General features: G+C 35.3%; 1 protein-coding gene and 1 pseudogene across 2 annotated transcripts in view; both read right to left on the bottom strand.

The window, feature by feature from the left end:
* RSRC1 (arginine and serine rich coiled-coil 1) overlaps positions 1 to 24798 on the bottom strand; it is a gene marked incomplete at its 3' end in the record, with an annotated part of 324240 nt that overhangs the window by 198182 nt on the left and 101260 nt on the right. The gene's annotated exons all lie outside the window — the stretch shown is intronic.
* On the bottom strand, positions 8946 to 9512 carry LOC308263136 (EP300-interacting inhibitor of differentiation 1-like; annotated as a pseudogene). Its single transcript has one exon. The product of its transcript is annotated as an EP300-interacting inhibitor of differentiation 1-like (transcript).

Below are 24798 nucleotides of genomic sequence, written 5' to 3'. Positions count from 1 at the left end.
CTATTCCTTTAGGCCCCTAATCCATTAAAAAAGAATTGGCATATGAGAGAAGTGCAAAATCAGTTTCATTTTTTAAATTATCAATGCACACTAAACAAAAATTCTCTATTAAAATGATTCGATGCAAATTCAACATTATCCATCTGAAAGATTGATGTTAACCAATTTCTCCTATCTCAGAGTAACTCAAGTGACTTTCTTAGATTATTCACTTATATTTTGGGGAAAAAATGCAGATGCTTAAAATTTCATTATTTACCTCCTGTTGTACTTACAGTGACTAACATGGATACAAGGGGATCATTTTTTAAAAGCCTTCCAGGAACATTCAGTTAAAATGAATTTTAGCTGTGTTTCTTTACAGGGTGCTTATTAGAAGGCATTATGAAAGTTTTTACTATTTCATGGTTTAACAGAACATAGTTAAGGTATCTACATAACTGTTTTTGTAAAAATATTGAAACTATATAAAATACATTTTATACATAAAAAACCAAAAGTACAAAGATTTAAGTGTACCACTCCTAATATATAATCAGGCTGTCTTCAAATCACAGTCTAAAAGTGGAAGAAGCACTAAAATCTCTTCGGGATTGTCCACGCTGTCCTGCATCCAACAGACCCTGAGCGTCAAGTAAATGTATGAGAACCATCTGTATGAACTGCAACTTATTATTGAGGTCTATTCAGCAACAATCTTTCCTTATCTACTCTCTAGATTCAGGAAATGCTATTGTGACATATTTTCTATGCAAATTACAATCCCTGGACAAAGGTTTTAATCCTTTTATATTTGAGGTAAATGTGGGTTTTCAAAACTTACAGTACAAATGTTTAAAGTCCTTGTAATATCATTAATTATTTTATATTACATCGAAAGGTCTTAATAAATCCAACATTGAATGTTTATGACTATAAAAACTACACACTTAAATTTTAAAATTCAGATGAGTTCATGAATTCATAAGACATCAGGGGAATCCTTCTACAAAATGGAGAAATCTAACTAGAGACCTCTCTTCAGAAGCCAATGTTCAACCAATTTTCCGAAGTTCTGGTCTATCTATCCTCAAAAAGGTGAAAACTAGCCCTATCTTAAAGTAACAAAGTGATTCTCTGGGGATTTTTTTTTTTTTTTTTTGGTGGTACTGGGGTTCCTGGAAGCCCTTTTACCTCCGGGCTACACTCCCAGACCTATTTTTACATTTTTATTTGGAAAGAGTGTCTCCTAAGCCAGCGCGTGTGGCTGGCTTCGAACCTACGCGATCCTCTTGTCTCTGCCTCCCAAGCGCGGGGATTACAAGCATACGCCACCACGCCTGGCTTCTCTGGGAATTTTACATCATAAGTGAGATTTGGTGATTAATATTTAAATTTTAATTAGTATCTAAACTGAAATTTGTCACTGTAAGCAAATTATAATCAATCTGCATAATTTATAAGGTATAAAATTTAAGCTATGTAGAAAACTAGAAAATTTAAGGCATAAATATCTTGCGTTGGATTTAATCCACTAAAATTTTTAAAAATTTATATATTATATAACAATAATATTGATAAATCTTATCATTGCTAATTTTAAACCTCTGGTAACAAGTTATATATACCAAGTCATATTTTATATTGCCAAGTCATATTTTATATCACGTGCAAGTGAGCAATTTTCAAAATTCTTCTAAATATTAAGAACATGATGAAATTTTGTAATTCTTATATGTCATATATTATAAACTCATATTAGTTATATTTATCACAATAAAACAAATCAATGAAATCATTTTCTAATTATCATCTTGATACATATCTGAATATCTTAAACATATCTTAAATATATCAGATATTAACATCCATAATTCATAAAGAGAGCTCACATAAGTCAAAGTTGTATAAAACTGTTGAATAGCAGCACAATAAAGCAACAGTAGAAATTAATTGGCAAATCACCAACAACTATGATTAAAAAGACATTTGGCCCTGATAATATTTTAGGAACAAAAATCAAAACAATACATTTTCCTATTAGAGTAGCAAAACTTTCTTTAAAATTATATTCTCTTTCAGGTTGTTTGTGGGAAAGTGAACAGTCTCAGAGCTATTGGATATTTAAGTTTCCATACCTTTTTCAAGATACAAATAAGCAACATTTATTCTTAGCATAAACAATCTACTCTAGAAATCTTAACAAAATAAACATAAAATAGTTTTATACAAAATCTTAAACCATGGTGTTGCTGGAAATAATGGAATCCTGATTAAATTGCAGCCAAGGACCGAATATGCTAGACTAAAAGAAGAATATTCATTTAAAATATATTCAACATGTTGCCTAAAAGAGAAAATAGGGCATATTCATATGATGGAATAAAATGTTCTATAGTCATTAAAATTCATACTTTAGTACCATATTTAATGATGTAGGAAAATGTTCTTGACATATTTTAAAAGGATACATTAAAAGTACATGCAATGTGAGGTCAATTTTATAAAAATGTAAACATTAAAAAAACACTATGATAATATGAAAATGCAAGCGTTTTGTTAAAGATGAATTTCAAGGTAACTTTTATTGCCTTTAAGTCTAGTCTGAAATTCCCAAATTATTTTATAATGACCATATGTTTCCTTTTACATTCAAGAAGAATATTTTTTTAAAAATTCTACTTAAAAAAGATGAAACCTAGCTGGGTGTGGTGGCGCAAGCATGTAATCACAGTACTTAGAAGGCTAAGACAAGAGGATTACAGATTGAAGGCCAGCCTCAGCTACTTAGTGAGGCCCTCCATAATTTAGTGAGACCTTGTTTCAAAAATTAAGAATTAAAAAAAAGGACTGTGGTTGTAATTTGGAGGAAAAAGCATCTCTGGGTTCAACCTCCAGTTCCACAAAAAATAAAAGAAAAAAAGTTCTGCAACCAAAAAACCTAACTAGAAAAATGAATTTCTCAAGAACCTAGATAGCAAAAACAAAACAAAACTTTTTTATTTTTTAAGGAACAAGTTTAATTAGAGGAGGAGACAAAGGAAAATTTCAGATATTGAAGTAGATTTCTGAGAAGGAGTTCCGGGAAGACAGCAACCAAGAAAAGCAGGGTTTACAAAGTCCTGCTAAAACTTGATCTCTGTTGCCACAAAATCAGCGCTTTTCATAGCCAGAAAACACCATCAGCAGAGAAATAAAAAATGTAAACACAAGGGACAGAGAAAAAAAAAGACTAGAAGAACAACCAGAGACCATAAATCAAGCCCGCAATGCGGCAGTGGAGCCGCGCCTGCGCCATCTTGCCTCACAGCACCAGGCTCCAGAGAGGAAAGGTAAACAAGGAGCTGAAGTGAGCAGCTGCAGATCATTCCGGTGTAATTCAGCAGTTAGTTCAGCACAATGAACGTCTAAAACTCCTAGTGGCCAAGCTCATCACGCCTTAAAGGGACTCAGAATGGAGCTCAAAACCAGAAACGAAATACGCCAGCCTAACAGCCGAGGGCATAGCAGCAGTGCCATATGGCCAGCAGCAAGCGCCTCACAGCTGAGGATGTGGCAGCGGCGCCATATTGCCAGCAGTGACAGCGAGTTTACCACACCCGCGATGGCTCCAGATCTGCACGCACAATAACCGTGAGTGAAATTGCGCCACTAAAGGAGAAATCTCTGTACTGTACTCCCAGGGACTTGCACAGCTTTGATAATCTCCTTGGGTCGGATATTTTGCAGTCCAACCGTGTGAAGGAGTAGCAGTGGCAGAGATACCACACCCTAGTTGCAGCTCCCCATGGGAAAACGCCCAGCCCGGCACCCCCACGGTCTCGTGCAGCCTCAATTAACTTCCTGGGTATGAGACTTTGTGATACAACCCAGTAAAAGAGTAGTGGCGGCTGAGATTACAACAGACTAGAGATTCAGAGCACCCTAAGTGAAGTCATAGTGACCCAGGGAAGGCACAAAATTCTGAAATCATGGGAAAGAGGAACAACAATAGAGCAATGAATGCCCACAACCCCATAATATCAGAACCTGATAACACAGAAATTCAGAGATCTCCAGAAGATCAAATCAGGAATATAACTGTAGAAATAATACAGGACTTTCTAAAATCATTTAGAGAGAGGGTCTAAAAGAAATAAAGAAAGCGATCATTGAAATAAAGGCCCTCAATTCAAAGTATAAACAATCGATTAGACCACATGGAGAATAGAATCTCACTCCTAGAAGATAATCAATCCAAAAACGAATACATAATTTATAACTTAGAAAAGAAATCAGACAGCAGAAATCTGACATTCAAGAAATATGGGCCCATTTTAAGAGTGCTAACCTAAGAATAATCGGAATAGAGGAGGGAGAAGAAGGTGAAACCAAAGGGATCAATAATCTCTTCAAAGAAATAATAGCAGAAAATTTTCCAAACACAGAGTAATAGGTCGATACACTGGTCCAGGAAACATATAGAAGTCCCTTTAGACAGGATCAGAGAAGAGGATCACCACGCCATATTATTTTCAAAATGACCAATGTAGAAGCCAAGCAGAGAATCTTAAAGGCAACAAAAATCAAAAGGCCAAGTGACATTCAGAGGCAAACCAATTAGAATCACTCCAGACTTTCCAAACCAAGTCATGAGAGCCAGAAGGGCTTGGAGTAACATATTCCAAACTCTGAAAGAAAACAACTTCCAGCCAAAAAATTCCTACCCAGCAAATTAGATGGGGAAATAAGAAGCTTCCATGACAAACAGAAACTGAAGGAATTTATGTCTTCAAAACCAGCACTAGAGAAAATACTCAAAGAGATTAACTACAAAGAAGAAATAGGTAATACACACCAGAACCAGAGAAACAAGATTTTCCATCCAGCAGACAACTAAGCAAAAAATAATATATTCATGTGTTTACAGGTCAAAATCTTTGGAGATTCATTATTTATTTCAGTCTTTTACCTATTTCTAAATTGTATTTCTAAGTTGTATTGTTTGCTTTTATTGTTGCTAATTTTTAGGATCTCTATTTAGAATATTAATATACCTTTAGATATAGCATTTGGAAATATTTTATCCCATTCTATCAGTAACTTTTAACTCTGTTTACATTGTCTTTGGATGTAAAATATTTTTCTATATATTATGAAGTTTGTTTGTTTATTCTTTTGTTGCCTGTGCTTTTGGACTCATATCCAAGAAATCACTGCCAATTTCAATGTTGTGAAGTGTTATGACCCAGGTTTTCTTCTAAAAGCTTATAGTCTTAAGATATACATTTAGGTCATTTATCTATTTTAAGTTAATATTTGTATATGGTGTTAGGTAAGGGTCCAATTTTATTCTTTTTCATGTAATTATTATTTTTCAACAATATTTAGTGAAAAGATTATTTCCTTAAAAAAATGTTCTTGGAAACTTTGTCAAAAACAACTTGACCACATATGGAAGAATTTATTTCTAGGCTTTTTATTTTACTCTACTGGTTTATATATCTGCCTTTATAGCAGTACTATACTGTTTCAATTATTGTAGCTCTATAAGGTTTGAAATCAGAAAATGTACATCTTCTAGCTTTGTTATTTTTTGAGATCGTTTTGGGTATCTAGAGCTCTTATTTCATGTTAGGATAGATTTTTTTCTGAAAAAAATAAATGTACAGTTGTTTTACCTTAAAAAATTAAAAAATATTCTCTGGTAAGAAAGAAAGCAAAAAGAAATGCTGAAATGTTATCTCTAAGTGATAAAAGCTTGATATCAGACAAATGAATCTGTTATGTGAGATTATCATTGTTAGTTTTGGATAAATTGCTATAATATTAGATGTCAATCACTAAGCCAAGCATGGGAAGGAGGGATGGGGAGGGAATGGTGTGGGTATTGGGTAGGGGCTAATGAGGCAATGTGTGCATTTATGTCTATACAAGTTCTTATCCCATTATGATGTATGAATACAGTGCACCAATAAAAAAAATTTTTTTAAAGTAAAATTAAAAAAAGATTTCTGAGAAGCTTTAAAACCTCCTAATTTAACATGTAATTGTTCATAAAATCTTTTAATATGTAAGGCTTTACTGTTTCTTAACAATTTTGACTAAAGTTTTAAAAATATGAAGTTCAACCAGTCTTTCCCCTGTCAAATCAAATGAAAAACATACAGCAAACAAAACAGAATTTCCCTTTGATGTATGGGTATTAGAAATAGTTTGTCTTCTTTGTATTTTTGTTAATTTTTATTGTTGCATTGTATTCATACATGTTAATGGGATGCAAGATGATGGGGTTCTTTGTATTTTCACATACATTGTAATGTCTAAATTTGAAGTCTTTAAAAAAGACATCTTAATTTTTAACTTTTAAAAAGTTATGACAATAGAGGCAAGATGGCGGCGGCCCTGGTCGTCACTGCAACTGTGGCCACCAAAAAGCACATGCATTCCTCTAAAAAACCCTGAATACCAGATTTTGCTTTAATATCTAATTGGGACAACTTAAGGAGACATTTCCAGCCATGACTTCCTATCTAGAATACATGAGAGTGGATAATGACAGAATTAGAAGCAAGATGACAAGACACCCACCACGCATGAAAAGTGATTTTTGGAAGAACATCCCAGAAGAGATTAGAGAAAAGACCGCTTCAGCCATGCATGCTGGGGAACTTTTAACAACATACCTTATAAGAAAAATGATCTGGGCGTGTTGGAGGGAGCCCAGCAGTGCCAGGCATGAAGCCTAGCTGCGCGTGCTGGGGAACTCAGTGCGCCTGGCCACCATGCTCCTCTATACTGCACGGGAGTCGTGATGCGCTCATAACAGCAGATCCTGCTCTATGTGGTGAGGCTGTGGGCCTCCGCTCTTGGAGAGGAGATAAAATTCATTGCTGCTGAGTGCTCAATCTCACAACCTCTTCAAAGACACATACTGTCTTCTTTTATTAAAAAATACTGAAAAGGGGCCAAGATGGCAGCGGCAGCAGCCAATATTCAGGAGATGCAGACAAATCCTATCCAATCCACCTTGAACTTTTAAAAAAAATCTCTGCAAAGGTGGACTGCTCCTGCCACACATGCTTAGGAATTCTGGACATCATACCATGTAAGGAAGGTGCTTAGGCAAGAACCAGGAGGATGGCGATGGTGGCAGGGGAGGCAGCGATTGTGGCCAGTAATTGGGAGAGGTAGAAATCCAATCCCATCTACCTTAAACTTTGGAAGAATTCGCCCCAAAGTAAGACTGCTACCGCCACGCATGCTTGGGAATTCTGGACAATATGCTGTGTAAGAAAGTTGCCTGGGAGAAAACTGAGACGGCGGTGGCAGCCAGTAGTTGGGAGAGGCAGGGATCTGATCCAATCCACATTGAACTTTTGAAGAAATCTCCCCAAAGGTAGACTACTACCGCTGCACATGCTCAGGAATTCTGGACAACATGCTGTGTGGGAAAAGTGTTTGAGATAGAACTGAGATGGTGGTGGCAGCGGTGGCAGCAGCCAGTAGTTGGGAGAGGCAGGGATCTGATCCAATCCACCTTGATCTTTTAAAGAAATTTCCCCAAAGGTAGACTGCTCCTGCCATGCATGTTCATGAATTTGGGACAACATGCTGTGTGGGAAAGGTGCTCGGAAGAAAACTGAGGTGGCCATGGTAGTGTCAGCGGTGTCCAGTATTTGGGAGAGGAAGAGATCCAATCCAATCCACCTTAAAATGTGGAAGCCTGCCGTGGAGCGTGGCCAGTGCCCGGGCCTTCAAGAGTGGAATCAGAGCCTGCAATGGGGTATCCATAGGGAAATATCACAGAAAATAAAAAATCAAATGCTTTCCCCAATATGCAAAAACTAGGAAGAAATGGGTAATAGGAGAAAATCTAGTTGAAGAAAGCGCCCTATGGAGGAGCAATTAAGCGACCTATCAGAGGTGATGGGAGGGGGAAAGAAGGATTCTTTTTTTGTGTGTGTGGTGGTACTGGGGATGGAACCCTTCTACCTCCGGGCTACACTTCCAGATCTATTTTATATTTTATTTGGAAACAGGGTCTCTTAAGCCAGCAATGCTGGCTTTGAGCCTGAGCAATCGTCCTGTCTCCACCTGCCAAGTGCAGGAATTTCAAGTGTGCGCCACCATGCCCAGCAAGATGGAATCTCTTTAAAGCACATTATGTACTTAAGCAAATATATCAAAGTCAATCACTAAATCAAGCATGGGATCAAGGGAGAGGCAGGGAGTGGGATGGGGATTGGATAAAGGCTAACTGGGTGATGTATGCTTGTATATCCTCACAAGTCTTGTATTCCATTGAAATGTTTGACTACAATGCACCAATAAAAATATATTTAAAAAAAAGTTGTGATAATGGATATTCCTGAATTATAAATCACAGTAGCCTTATAAATTATTAAGATACATGTACAAAATTTCAAATGTTATTGGAATCACATTTTAAAATATGGCATATGGAATAAATATATTTTTAGTTTTTTCTCATCCTTTTGAGATAATGATGACTCAATTTATCCTACGCTACAATATTTAGCCTTTAATAACTATGACTTGGATAGATCACAAAGTAGAATTCTAAAAGTTTTCTCAACAGATATTCCATCCAAATAACTCAAAGGTATCTTGTGCATGTACTTTTTTCCTCATTCCATGATTAGTATGGGACTGTTGTATTGGCAAGTTCATCCTGGACATGATTTGCGCCTGGCAAACCATCTTTAAAGTGAGACAAATGTGAAAAGATATCTTCCCCTATATAGGCATTATTTTATTATCAAGATATAATTTTGATCAATAAAAGTCAAAGCCATAGGTGTTTTAGGACATTCTTGGAAAACAGATTTCAATAGTCTTAGGATCCTTTCCCTGTCATGATTCTTTTCTTTTCCACAATTGTGCAGTCACTGTCCTATTGTATTCTGAAAAACAAAAACCAACTTCTCTTTGGAAGATCAAGTTTTTCATTGGCACAAAACTATTTAAAATAAGCCCAAAAGATAGTGTAGTTTCCTCCTCTTTCTATCAGCAGTTAGCTCGCGATCAATAATCTCATCACAACCCAGTTCTTTGGTCAGATGATTGGCCACCGTAAGTGAAGAGCTCTTCAATAAAAGTTAACTGATGGAATAGGGTCTTTGACAATGTATCTGAAACCAACCATCGAGGGCTGCTTCCCTGGCTCCGGATGTTCTCAGGAACATCTCGTTGGCTTCTTCGAAGGTAGCTGACACTCTGTAGCCCACACCACTCAGTGGCTTCTCTTACGGATATAGTCATGGTCGTCTTCCCAGTCATCAAATTCTTTGCCCTCCTCCTCGCTCTCCAAGTCAGGGCCAAGCTGCTCCCTGGGGTTGGCCCTTAGGCACTGCCACTGACTGGGCCATCTCATCCTCCATCGGGCTTTCCTCCTCCAGGGATTCAGGAATGGCTCCTGGCTACCGCTGCCTACCTCCATCTGCGGAAGGTAACCCTAGCCAGGCATCACATCTATTTGCAGGTCATTGTACTCCTCGTACAGCTCAGGACAGCCCCACCATTTCCAACATTGTTTAAACCACACATCTTGCATGCCACATTCACCCAACAGAGATGCTCAGCGGTTCCCCCTTGCATGCAAAATATTTACTACAAACCTTAACACATACTCCCACGTTAGTACAGAAATCTATAAATAAATAACTACTAAAACATTCAGCAAATACAAGTTTCTTGGTGATGAAAAGGTAAAATAACCTCTAGCCAAAATTTTGATCCTAACATTTTCCCAGCTCTTTTTTCCATTATTTTGAATGAAAGACAAATGCTATAAAGAATATAGTTTCAATTTTAAAACAACAAAGAAAATCTGTGATTAATAAAATATTCCTTCAAGAATTTCATGCATTTGTAAACTATCTACAAAGGACACATATTTAATCTTTACTATGAAAAGTCTCTCAAGTAACATTGAGTTTATTTATTTTAAAGGGTTTGCTTTCATGTAATTTTAAAATTAACACTACCTCTAATACTGGTGAAGAAATAACTAGTGGAGTAAAATGCCTGATAAATAACAATTATAAAAATAAAATAGCATACTTAAAACATCTACTTAAGCATACTGGACAACAATCAAAACGCCACCAAGCACAGTTTAGTCTCAAAGCCTCACTTGGGAGTGAGAAGCAATACAGTTCTCTGGCTCTCTGGTGTGGGCCCCTCAACCCTCATGCCTATGGCTTCAGAAACACAATGGCAGAAAACCGATCAATAGCTCAAGGGTCCAGGAGCAGATCAAGGCCAAAAAAAAAAAAAAGATGCCAGCAGCAAGGGAACCACAGCCTGATCTAAAATTAATTATGTCCAAGCCATGGGCTATAGCTAAACTACACATACTTGGGAACAATTTTCTGGGAATCCTACAAAGAGCAGGCAGGGATCAGAAAGAAATGTACCTATGATATGTTTTTAATGCTTATTTTTAATATACTTTCATTGGCACATCATAATGAAGTTCAGAATGACAGGGACACCCATGCACACACACTTGGAGAGCTCCCCTTGGGTCCTACCCTACTCGCTCCCCTTCCCATACATGCATGGATATGATACATTTTTAAATTAAGAGTATCCCCTGAATATTTGCTTCTGGTGTCTGAAAGCTGAAGTGCAATGAGCTTTGGAGTACCTGAAATGAATCATCAAGCTATAGGACTGCTAAAAATTAGAGTTAAGCACAGATATTAATTCTTAGCTGACCATCAAATCATGTAAGAACAGAAGAGGATACTCTAAAAAGTTAGTCCAAAACTGAAGCACTGAGGAGCCCTTAGTAGCGCAGATATCAGGCAAGGAGAAGTCTGAAATTTCAGGTGAGAAAAAGCACACACACACACACACACACACACACACACACACACACACACACTCCCATGCAAATACAATTGAATTCAGAGTGGCTACAACATTGAGTCTTTTTAAGGAAAAGACACCAGACATGCATATAGGAAAACAGTGAATAGAAACAACTAGTGAGCCAGATATTTTGTATTTTAGAAGTACAGATTTCCTGGGAACTACTTATAAAGTTTTTAAATATTGAAGGAAAAATAGTAGCAATGAATAAACAGATATGAAAACTCATTGGAAATACAGGAACTATATTTTAATATTTATTTGACTTTAAATATATTTATTTGAATATTTCAAAGTTTTAATTTGTAAGTAAAACATTGAAATAGAAAACTGCTCAAGAGGTCTCAAGGTAATAAAGAAAACAGCAAAAAACAAAAGTTAGAAAGAAAAGAAAACAGCAAAAAACAAAAGTTAATGGAGGGGAAATCTCAGTAAAGCTAGACTGGAAGGATAAGAGAAGAAGGCGGCTGAGGTTGATTAATAGAGGAGCTACATTCGAAGATGTGTGAAAGTATCAACACTCATTGTTGGGAGGGGGAAAAGGGGAACAGGGGGGAATCAAGCACAGTCTAAATGTATGCCATTTGCAATGTGTTCCATACAAAAATAAAAAAATAAAATGAGAAGAAAATAAAAAAGTTAGAATAAAAGACCAATTGTAAGATTATAGCTAACTTCTTATCAGAAATTATGAAAGTGAGTAACACTGAAATAATATATTCAATGTGATGCAGGGAAACCCACTGTTAACCAGAATTGTATAGTTAGTAAAACTCATTCAGAAATGAAGGCGAAATAAAGATACTATTGCTTGGTTAAAGTATAATAGGATAAGTAAAAGTAACACACAGAATAAACTAAAGATGCACTTTAATGAGTTAAATATGACCACATTCCTAGGAAAAAGAAAAAATTCTACAATGTAATTTCAATTGATGAAGAAAACACTCTATTTTCTCTTGTTTGTGTTACTAATTATCATTCTACCACTGAGCTATATTCCCAGCCCTAAAAAAATTAGAGAGCAAATATGCAAATGATTTCTAAAAACCAAGGTCCTATTAACCTAGGAATAGGAGGAAAACTTCTTACACAGAAGAGGTCATCTACCAAAAGCCAAAAACAAAATTATACAAAATAACAAAGTATTTGTGGAATTTCCATTCAAATCTCAAATAGGTCAAAGATACCAGCAGCAATAAAACAACAAAAACATTAGGTAGAAAGGTATAAATTCAACAAATTATTTAAAAGACCAATAAAGATAATAAGTGTTTGTGTTGAGACTTTTTCCTACATTAATATCGAGAACTATAAATCCAAAATAGTCAACATATTTACAATACCTATAAAATAGTTGATTATAATCTGGTATAATAACTGAATTATATGTATCAATACCAGATTACAATTACTTGCAACAAAATGGCAACTAATATACTATAGCTAAACAGTTCATATTGAAAATATAAACCATATGAAATTTTTATTATAAAATTTTGTGTTTTCCTCATATTTATATCCATATTAAAAGCCTGGCAAGCAATATACAAAAATGAAAATCATTTTATTTGGGTAATTAAATTATAAATGATCATTCAAAACATTTTTATTCCTTTAAAATTCTTTAAAATTGCTGGGCGTGGTGGCGCACACTTGTAATCCCCGCACCTGGGAGGCGGAGACAGGAGGATAGCGCAGGTTCGAAGCCAGCCTCACAGACTTAAGAGACCCTGTTTCCAAACAAAAATATAAAATAGGTCTGGGAGTATAGCACGGAGGTAGAAGGGTTTCCAGGAACCCCAGTACCACACACACACACACACACAAATAATAATAATAAATAAAATAAAATAATTCTTTAGAATTATTTTTATCAAGACATTTTATTTATTTCATTTTATTTTACTTTTTGCAGTACTGGAAATGGAACCTAGGGGCAATCTACCTCCAAGCTATACTCCCAGCCCTATTTTTTATTCTTTATTTTGAAATAGGGTCTCACTAAGTTGCAAAGAGCTTCACTAAGTAGCTGAGGCTGTCCACGAACTGTGATCCTCCTGTCTCAGCCTCCCAAGTTCTGGGATTACAAGCATGCGCCACCACGCCCGGCTCTTTATCGAAACTTTTAAAAGTTATCAATAAACAAATAAGCTTATCATGTTCATGGTTGATAATATATGATATCTTACAAATCTCAATTTCCACCATGAAGATCCACAGATCACACACAATTCCAATTCACATACCAATTAACGTTTTATGGAACTTGACAAACTAATTCAAGCTTTTTACACCTAAGAAAAAAGGCACATGCACTAAAGATTAAAACAATAAATAAAATGTCACTTCTATATTTCAAATGTTAAAACTTTTCTTCATGTGAAAACACTGACTGGGAGAAAATATTCACAACACATGTCTGATGAAGGAATCAAACCAGAATATATGAAAAAATTACAGTAACTCAATAATAAAATGGTGAATTTTTTTATAAAATGGACAAAAGACTTGAACAAATATTTTACATATATGGTCAATAATATACCATACAGTAATCATAAAAAATGCAAATTAAGCCGGGCACAGTGATGCACACTTGTAATCCAGCATTTGGGAGGCTGAGACCTGAGAATCATGGCTTGCAGATAGTCTCTGCTACTTAGTGAGGCCCTCTGCAACTCAGTGAGACCTCGTTTCAAAATAAAGAATAAAAAATAGGGCAGGGGGTGTAGCTCGGAGGTCGAATGCCCCAGGGATCCACCTCCAGACCCACAAAAAAAAAAAAAAAAAATGCTAATTAAACCCTGAAACAAGGTTGACTTCATTAGAATAGATAGATTCAAAGAGCTTGCAACACCAAGTGTTGAAGATCTGAAATAATGAAACTTCTTGCTGAAACATGCACTGCTTTGTAAAATATAAAGTATAACAGTTACGGGAAACCATTAAACATACAGTTAATGTAAAACTCACCCATTCCACTGCTAGATACTTACAAAGAAATAATGAAAACATACATTACCCCAGAGATAAATGTTCATAGCTGCTTTATTCTTAATAGCCAAAACCTCACTGTTAAGTATTCATCTTGATGAGATGAAAATATTTTCCCACAAAAAAATTTAACAAGAAAGTTTACAGCAGCCTTATTCTTAGTGGCCACAAATCGTGAAATCAACCTAAATATCTTCAATGAAAAAATGGATTTTGGTTCATTCATACAATGGAATATTAGTTATCAATAAAAGTCACAAAGTGCCAAATTATATGCAACAACATGGATAAATCTCAAAAAATCCCATGATGAGCAAAGAATACAGATGAAAGGGCACATACATACTATGATTCCATTTCTATGAAGTTCTAGACCTGATCTACCGTAAATAAAATCAGATCAGTAGTTGAAGGTAGAGACTGACTTCTCTTTTAGAAGAGAATGGTGTAGGTTATAGAGATGAATATATTTGCTATAAAGTCATAGAATTCTACACATAAGATTTGTTTATTTCACTATATTTAAATTAGACCTCAATAAAGATGTACCCTCTGGATCTTAACTCCTAATTATAATATCAGAAATAACTGAAATGAGCCAGGTGTGGTGACACATGCCTGTAATCCTAGTACTTGGAGGCTGAGACAGGAGGGTGGTAAGGTGCCAGGACAATCTCAACAAGTAGCAAGATTCTCATCAACCTAGTGAGATCCTGCTTCAAAATAAAAATAGAATAGGGCTGGGGATGTAGCTCGGAGGTAGAATTTCTCTGTGATTAATCCCCAATATATTAAAAAACAAACAAACTGAAATGGAGGTTAGACACCACTAAACTGTTCTGAACTCTTAAAATAGTCAAAATATTAAATTATCTTTGTATTCCATGATGTTGTTAGGAATTAAGACATGATGTTATTAGGAATATAGACATTCATGGAATATGAAGTACATATATAAAATCAACCTAAATGAAAAACCTATAATATTAAATTTCAATTTAAAATACTAATATTAACTCATCATTTAATAAAACATACACTGGTGATAATAAAGTACAAATTTTTATACCATTTTAATAGATCTGGAAAAAGAATATATCTTGTATTAGCTAGTGTCCTAAAATTAACTGGCAATATTTTTTATTTCTTAGCAATATAAGATTACAATTGGCCACATCTGACATTCATAGAAACAAAGTATGCTTCCTAATTCTGTCCACTGAAGTAAAGAATGGCATCCATGACTACATGGTACCCTGTTAATCTCCAAATACCATTCTGGACCAAAAGAAATCAAGATTGTTTGGCTAAGTGGCTGATTACAGGCTCTAGGGAAAAAAATAAAAATTCCTCAACAGACTTGCTAAAATTTGCAAAACTCTAAATGAGTAAAGTGTGCATGTATGCCTCTACCATCTTGTGCCCCATTAGGATGTATGACTACGATGCACCAATAAAAAAAATTAAGAAAAACAGTCATGCCTGGTGGCACACGCCTATAAACCCAGTACTTGGGAGGCTGAGACAGGATAATCACAGACTGAAGGGCAGCGTCAGCAACATAGCAAGGTTCTCAGTAACCTAGTGAGACCCTCTTTCAAAAACAATAAAATAAAAAAGGGGATGGTTGTGTGGCTTGGAGGTAGAATGCCCCTATGTTCAATCCCCAGTATCCAGTGCCCCCTGAAATCATAATGACAACTATATTCACTGAAAGTTGTATTTTTGTTTGTTTGTTTTTGATACTGGGGATTAAATCCAAAGGCATTCTACCTCCCAGCTACACCTCCAGCCCTGTTTTTGTTGTTGTTGTTGTTGTTTGTTTTTTGTTGTTATTGTTGAAACAGGGTCTCACTAAGTTGAGGAGAGAGTCTTACACTTGCTGAGGCTGTCCTTGAACCTGTGATTCTTTTGTCTCTGCCTCCCAAGTGCTGAGATTATAGGTGTGCACCACCATGTCTGGCTGATTAAAAGTTGCTGAATACAGATAAACCTATGCATTAAAGTGATACTCAAAAAGGAGAAAGCAACAAGCAAAATAAACACCACCAACTATTACTGGTGGGGACTACTACACTAACTCTTCATTCTGAAAATTGGTTCTACAACAGAAGCTTCATAAGAAGAACTCAACATCTACAGACATTAAATATGTGAACCAAAAGGTAGGCCACATATGCATAGTAGCTTGGCTGGACTTACCAGTTAATTACATCATTGGAAAAAAGGCAACAGAAGGTCTGTAGGATAAGAAATCTTCTAGCTTGTTTCTATTTTCCACAATGGCTATTTTCAGTTCCAATAACATATCCAAAGACAAGCATATTGAGTGAAGAAAAAGGCACAGGGAGGTCTGGGTGAGGAAAATAGTGAGGTGGAAAAGCATATCACCTCCACCTACATTAACCACATTCATATATATATATATATATATATATATATATATATATATATATATATGTATGTATATGTATATATACACATATATGTGTGTATATATATATACATATATATATATATGAAAAAACTGTACCACTATACCAAGGCCAATAATCTCTGACATAATATCTAAAAGTCTCGTCATTATCAACCATGCCTGACATCAATTTTTACTTTTTGCAATATCTAAGCATCAAAACATGTACCATCTAAAAATTTAAATGATTCCAAATAATGCTCTTATATTTATGTGATATCCTTAGTTAGGAGACCTAAAATATCACTAGAACTTCTTATTCAAAATTTACACTATCATTGCTATCACAGGTGGAAGCTAAACTTCAGTTTCTGAAGTTCAGTTTAACCTTTAAATCTTCTGTTTAAACTGCCTTTATCATTTAAACCTCAAATTAGCAAACAAGCCACAATATAATAGATGCTATAGCAAAGGTTTTCTGTGAATAGCTGGGATCTTCAACTGCTTCAGCTGCAATACGAGCCATTGAGACTTGGCCAATATAAGCCAATTTGAATAATCAATATGACAACCTTATTTTTCTAATGCAAACAGGATTGCTACAGTAAGGTGTCTCACTGCCACATCACAGTCATGGCCTCTTTTAACCCCTAATTAGATTGAGGCGATTATCCCTGCTCTTCCTTACAAGTGTACAGCTTGGATAAGGGATGACAAAAGCTATCTGCCACTTACTCAGCCTTTGCAGACAGCAGGTTATCCAGGGAGATAGAGAATAAAATCAACAAACAATTGTTATTCATATCGTCATCTAAAGTGTTAAGATAGTCACAGTTTCCATACATGCAGAGTGAATATTGCCCAAAGCATGGGGTAACTGCAGACTGCTTAAGAACATCAGGGCTACACAGATGGAAATTCATGGTGATGTTGGGGAATTATGTCTAAATCAAACTCATTTGCATAAAAAGAAATGATCAGGGATTTGTCTTTTGTATATAATATATCAAAATTTCATTATGCTTCTCTTCATGAATTCTTTGAAGCTAAATTTTAACATTGATTTTTCTAAATTCATTTACCATGAAAACATTGCCAAAATTAATGCTTTGAAGAAACTTAAATGCTTTAAGATTCAATTAAAACACTGAAACACAAAATTTTTTTTAAAAATTCTTTTCACTATGATAGTACCTCAGTTCTTAGATGAAGTTTAAATAATTTAAGAGTTCCTTCATTAACTCAGTAGATTTCAAATGTTTTTCTTAGATCTCAGGTCTTGGTTAATACCTTCAGACCCATTATTAACAAAGATAGCTCTGGTTACTAGAAAATATCCACACAATTGCAGACAGCTAACTGGCAACTTGACAGTACTATTTTTCCCCCATACTGGGGATTGAACCTAGAGGTATTCAACCTCCAAGCTACGCTTAAAGATAAAGAAATGGAGCTGGGCATGGTGGTGTACACCTGTAATCCCCATACTTGGGAGGCTGCAATAGGAGGATTGTAGATTTGAGGACGGCTTCAGAAACATAGTAAGACTTTCTGCAACCTAGCAAGATCCTGTTCCATAAATAAATAAATAAATAAATAAATAAATAAATAAATAAATAAATAATAAAAGGTAGAATGACCCTGGGTTCAATCCCCAGTACTTCCTATCCCACCTCCCAAAAGAGAGAAATGTTAGAAAAAAACTGTTTTGTTTTTGTTCTAACTTTAAATGGTCAGTTTGTGTCTCTTTTTTTAAGGTTGTAATCACTTTGCTGGAAGAAAAAGATTGGGAAGGCCACGGTTGTCTCTGCTGAATTATGTTTCTGTTTTGTTATTTGTTCAGTCACTGTAGTTCATCAATATGGTTTCTTTTACTCAACTGGAAGTATATTATTTTCCTAATACTAAGATAAGAAACTCAAAACTTCATACAAAACCTCTCTAAGAACACACAAACCACTTATAAGATACTTTCACTGGTACCAAAAACTTACCATAGATCTGATGGTTATACAGCTGTATTACCGAGCCCAGATTCTCATGTAGTTGTGATTACTTGACTATCGGTGGATCATTTTGCCAGACTATATCATGAAGTCAGTAATCCCCATGTCCTCCAAGCAATACAAGTTATCTAAAATATGTGCTTTGTTCCCCTGACATAGGCCAAAACTTGATTTTATTCCTAAAACCAAACACTAACTCAAGATATTGGGCAGGCATGGTAATATGAGCCATAATTCACTTTTTACTATATCTCCACAGCAAAATTCTTGGACACAGAAATACATTCTGTGTCTTCTATTCATTTATTTATGGAAATTCTGCAGGCAATTAAAATGCTTTTTTAATTGATGCACTAGACTTATGCATCATAGATGCATAGTGATACATTAATATATGCACACAACACAGTAGTCAACCATTTTAAGCATCTGACTTGAAGCAACAGAACTGTTGCCACGTGCAGTGGCACATACCTATAGCCCCCGTGACATGGGGGGTTAAGACAGGAGGATCACAAATTTAAGGTCAGCCTGGGAACCTTCATGAGATGCTATTTCAAAATAAAAAATAAAAAGGGCTGGGGATGTGCCTCAGTGGCAAGACTGCCCTTACATTTGCTCAATATGAAAAAAAGGGAAGACCAAAGAAGAATAATTTTCCAAGGACAGACATTTTCTGTTAAACATGATACAATGTATTATTAGCCTTAGTTTACTTAGTTAAATGTTAAGATTTAGTCAGTTATGGGTTTAATTCTCTAATCCACTTATGGGTTTTAAAGATATAAATAATAACTTCAAAAAGTATAAATTATATAAATCCAGTGTTGATTTTAGGTGAATATTTCAACAATATAACAAAACATATGCTGGTAAACTTCCATACTACCAAAGCACAATAAACAAAAACATATTGACATCCATTTTTAATTACTATAGTTTTCTATTCGTATAAAGTGAAAACATCAGTGCTAAAATTCAAAACATTAAAATGGAAAAGAAGGTAACAATAAATGACATTTTAGCCGATGGATAATCTTACTCCCATTTATTTTAATTAGTCATGTTTCACAATTTTTCACTTTGTTCTTTCCCTCAGAACTATATTGTGCTTGAATTACTAGCAATTCTTTAAGTACAATAAAGTAATAAAACTGTTTATGTAGCCCAACTTCATTTTAAACCAATATTATCAGCATGCCTCAATAATCTCTCACTTACAGGAAATAATACATTATTTTGCTTTGCTTTGATCCAACGCACTGCAGCATACTGTGATGTAAAAACATAAAAGCGGAGGTCCATACATGGAAGCTCCACCGACCTTTTCCACTTCTGGATTTCTAACTAGAGAGTGGAATGATGGCCACAGGTGACTGCACACATGACTAGGGACTAGAAACACTATCTTAGAATGAAAGTCACTTATTCAAGATAACGGGCCTCAGTAACTGAAGTCATTTTTTCATGGAGAATAGGAATTAGTTATTCTTCATCTCAGAAGAAAGAGAAGTACAGATTTAGGTCAACTACCACAGAACATTTCTAGAGTGTGTTAAAGACTAGAATAAACCTCTAAAGGGGGTTAGAATTCTCTTGTGTCAAGAATTTTAAAAGAATACATTCTAATCTTTCAGGAACACTTCTTCTGAAGGTAAAAAAAAAAAAAAAAAAAAAAAAAGAACTTATGACAATGCTCCTCATCCTAAAACAAAATTCCCCTTGAAACCACATTTTTATGTAAAATCATGCTGTATTATGTTTATGTTTCATGATTAAAATTCATCTAAGAGGAGCAAACAAATAATGAAGTAGTCCACATGTTAAATGGTAAAGACCTAATAAAACAATAGGAGTATATGTGAATAAAATTCAGCATTACATAGAGAAAGGAATAAAGTATTAGACCCCCTTGAAATATCTAAAAATGTAAGTTTCTGCATCCTAACTCTTTAGATAAGCTGTAAAATATTAAACCACCTAACAAGACAGTCTATATACAAATTATGAGTAATTTTAAGCATACCAAATACAAAAACAAAAAATTACTTAAAAGTGACGTAAATAGAATGACAGAAATGTATTTACTTTATTCCTTTAACTTAGTTTCTTCAGCAATATTAAACAAACAGACCCACTTTGTTTTGTTTTCTTCCCCAAATGGGGAAGAGGAGACATATATATGAAAAAATATATCAAATAATTTGTTCAGGAAGGAACACAGGCCTTGAAACTCTGGACACTATCAATGCTCTCTTTGTTTACGTCGCCACATTAGTTTTGAGTGGATGACTATGAATGATCCAAGCTATACTCCTAATGGAACAAACCAACAGTATGTGACCCCTGAGACGCCACGCTCAGAACACTGCATCACTCTGTGGTGTTCCTGACCAAAGAGGCACAGCTTGCATCTCATCTTGAGGTGATATGAGACCAACCTGACTTCTCTTTCAGAGAATTACTGGTGTATACAGAATCTACTGACTTTTTGTTTTGATTTTGTATCTTACTACTTTGCTGAATCTGTTTATCAGCTCTAGAAGTCTTCTGGGGGAGGTTTTCTAAGTACTGGAGCTTATCATCTGCAAATAGATAATTACACTTCTTTCCTTATTTGTATCCATTTAATTTCCTTCTTTTCTTCCATGCTCCGGATAAAATTTCAAGTACTAAAATGAACAGGAGTGGTGATAATGGACATTGTTTTCTTGTTCCTGATGTTAGAGGAAATGCTTACAGTTTTTCCCCTGTTTAGTATGATGTTGGCTTGAGGTTTGTCATATACTGTCTTTATATGTTGAGCTAAGTTCCTTCCATTTCTAATTTCTTTGGTGGTTTTTAACATAAATGGATACTGAGTTGTTAAATGCTGCCCCAATTAAAAAAAGAGATAAAGTCTTTCTTATACCAAAAAATAAATAAACAATAAACTACAAAACTATTCCACTTTAAAGGAGACTAAAGAAACATGACAACTAACTGAAATATATGAGGCATGAACCAGATCTCAGATGGAGGGCATTATGGCTGACATGCAAAGGAGAGTAGAATATATTGGGATTATGGAATGTTGGTTAGATAACACTATTTTATGAATGTTAAATATCCTGATTTTGATCACTGTACTATACTAATGTAAAAATTACTAGGAAATATTAAAGGATTGTATGTGTGCATGTAAAGAAAGAAAGAAAGAAAGAAAGAAAGAAAGAAAGAAAGAAAGAAAGAAAGAAAGAAAGAAAGGAAAGAAAGGAGAAAGAGAGAGGGAGGGGGGAGAGGAAAAGAATGAATTTGATAAAACCAATGGGGCAAAATGTAAAAAACTGGAGAATCTAGATAAAGAGCACATAAGAATTCTTTTTACTCTTCTTAGATCCTCCAAAGTTACAGATTGTATCAAATAAAAGGGTGTGACTTAGGTGTGGTGTCTCAGGCCTTTAATTCCAGTACTGGGGAGACTGAGACAGAAGAATCAAAGATTTAAGGCCAGCCCAGCAACTTGGTGACCCTTGTTTCAAAATAAAAAAATTAAATGGGGCTGGGGGTGCAAGTCAAAGGCAGAATGCCCTGGGTTACACCCCAAGTAACTAACACACACACACACACACACACACACACACACACACACACACACACACAGAAATAAAACTTGAAATAATGAAACATATTCATTCCAACACAATATTTTCCAATTCTGAACAGGACTTTATCTCTTCTAAGTCTGACAGCACTGAAAAAGACCCATATTTAATAGGCAAGACAAAGCTACTCTAAAAGTATGCATGTGTGTGGGCATAAAAACATAATTAAAAATATAAATTGAAAAAAGATTCAAATACACTGTAATAAGGAAATAATTCCTTTTCTCTAATGAAGGAGAAAAAAAGAATATTTGTCCTAAGCAAATATTCTGTTTAAAAATAATATAAAAACTTCTTAAATTCTCTTCAACAGAAAAGGTATCTTCTATTGCTTTTCAGTTTAGAAAACAGCTTTGATAGTCTCTTAATGTTAACTGATCACCTGCCATTTGGCAGATCATATGTTTTCATAGCTTGTTTATGGACAGAATTTCTATATTTAAAGTATCAAAGGTTCACAAGACAGATAAAATCATTTACATTTACTAGTTACTTCATAACATATATGATATCTTTTGATATAAGGCAATTTGGTGAAAATATTTTTCAAGTTTTATAATCTTATAATTAGAGCTGCTCCAATGTGAACTAAGAGAAAACTATTCTAATACCATTCTTTGTTTTAAATTCCACCTGTCTTACTGCTAACCATTGCCTTAATAATTTCCTTCTAAATTTTAATTTTCATGACATTCATACTGAGTAAACAAGCAAGGTTTAATTTTAGAACAAGGCTTAGCCAGCTACTCTTTTTTAAAAAAATGTTATTTAAAAACTGAAAACATCAGGCCTTAAAATTTAAGAGATACCATTAATATAAAAATCAAATTGTAGCTGGGTTGGTGGTACACACTTGTAATCCCAGCACTGGGGAGATTGAGAAAGGAGGATCACAGGCTTGTGGCCAACCTCAGCAACTTAGTGAGAGCCTGTTTAAACATAAAAAATAAAATAGGACTAGGGTATTGCTCACAGATAGAATGCCCCTGGCTTTAATCCCCAATACTACACACACACACACACACACAAAAAAAAATTTATGGTGTAGATGTTTATATAGAACTGTATAGAAAAAGTTTATTGAACTCTGGCCCAGAGAAAGAATGTCATCTGTGAAAAAGATTAGCTCAGTTACCAAGTCTTAGGGTGCTCCCACCCCTGGGGAAGCCAGAGCCTCCAGAGGAGCGGCCACAGAGAACCAAGGCCGATCAGAAGAGGAAGAGAGGGATGAGCCAGAACAAGGGCAAGACTGGAGTGAGCACCTGTACTGAAAGGAGCTCAGAAAACCTGGAAGTAGGAGGAAAGTGTCTCCTGGATTTGGCAAAACAGAAGCCATTGACAAACTCAGATGACTTCACAAGAGCAGTTTCTGTGGAGTTTTACGAACAGAAACTTGAATTGGAGCACTGGAGATTGACTAAGATTGATGAAGAAATGAAATTTAAAAAATCAACCAAAATTCTCCTGAAATGGGGAGTAGAGACATGAAAGAGTATTGGGAGAGAAGTCAAGTGAGGTTAAGAGATTTTGTCCTGTTTTGTAACTGTTGATAGTTTATCTATGTAGATAGCTGGTAAGACTTAGTAAAGGGAGGAAATGGTGCTGAGTAGAATACAATAAGAAGAGGTAACAGGAGAGTGAGCAGAATGATAGAAACAGACACTTCTTACATTGTCAACAGGAAAGAATGATGCTAATTTGGATAAGAAGGGAAGGCAGGAAGGAGGTGATATAATGCAAAGTGGTTTATTTGATCTCAATAAGGTCACATTTTTACGGAGGATAACAGAATAACTGATCTGGAAATAATGGAGTTGGTGAACAGAGAAAGCAATATATGCTAGCAAGATTAGATTAGGGATAGAGCTGGTGATAATGACTAGCATATTTCCTTTATTAATCTGACAAGTTAAAAGTATATTTATGGCATACAAGATGTTTAAAATTAATATAGACTAAATCGAGCTGATTCACATATACATTATCTCATATACTTATTACTTTGCAGTAAAAACATTTAAAATCTATTCTCTCAAAAATTTTTAACTATTGAGTTAATGGTATTGAGCCAAATGTGGTGACACACATCTGTAATCCCAACTAATGACTCAGCAGGCTGAGACAGAAGGATCTCAATTTTGAGGCCGGCCTGGTAAACTTAGCGAGACTGTCTCAAAAGAACATTTAAAAGACTGGGCATGGTAGATAGTAGGTAAACATCCAGTGATAGAATGTTTGTCAAGCATGCGTGTGGCCCTGAGTTCTGTCCCCAGTAACACACACACACACACACACACACACACACACACACACAAGTTGTTATTATCTGGGCATGGTGGCACACGCTTGTAATCCCTGCACTTGGGAGGCTGAGACAGGAGGATTGCACAGGTTTGAAGCCAGCCTCAGCTACTTAGTGAGGCTCTCAGCAACTTAGTGAGACCCTGTTTCCAAATAAAATATAAAATAGGTCTGGGAGTATAGCCTGGAGGTAAAAAGACCCTGGGTTCCGTCCCCAGAACTGCAAAAAAAAAAAAAAAGAAAAAAAAAAAAGAAAAAAGTTGTTATTAACTATAATCACACCATGTTGTATAGTCAATTTCAGCTGTTAACTTGTTAAAATGTGACTAAGTGGGGCATGGTGGTGCATTCCTGTAATCCTAAATACTTGGGAGGCTGAGACAAAAGGATTTCAAGTTGAAGGCCAGCCTCAGCAGTTTAGTGAGACAGTAAACAACAAGACCCTGTTTCAAACTAAAAAATAAAAAGGTCTAGGAGTATAGCTCAGAGATAGAGTGTTCCTGGGTTTCTTCGCAGTATTGAAACAAAAGAAAACAAAAACAAAGTGAACATAGGAGTGGATGCCTAAAAATGA

Source organism: Muscardinus avellanarius (assembly GCF_963383645.1).
Source record: "Muscardinus avellanarius genome assembly, chromosome: 5".
Classification (NCBI taxonomy): Eukaryota; Metazoa; Chordata; class Mammalia; order Rodentia; family Gliridae; genus Muscardinus; species Muscardinus avellanarius.
Note: the sequence above shows the minus strand (reverse complement) of the source record. Positions and strands in the feature narration are given on the sequence as shown.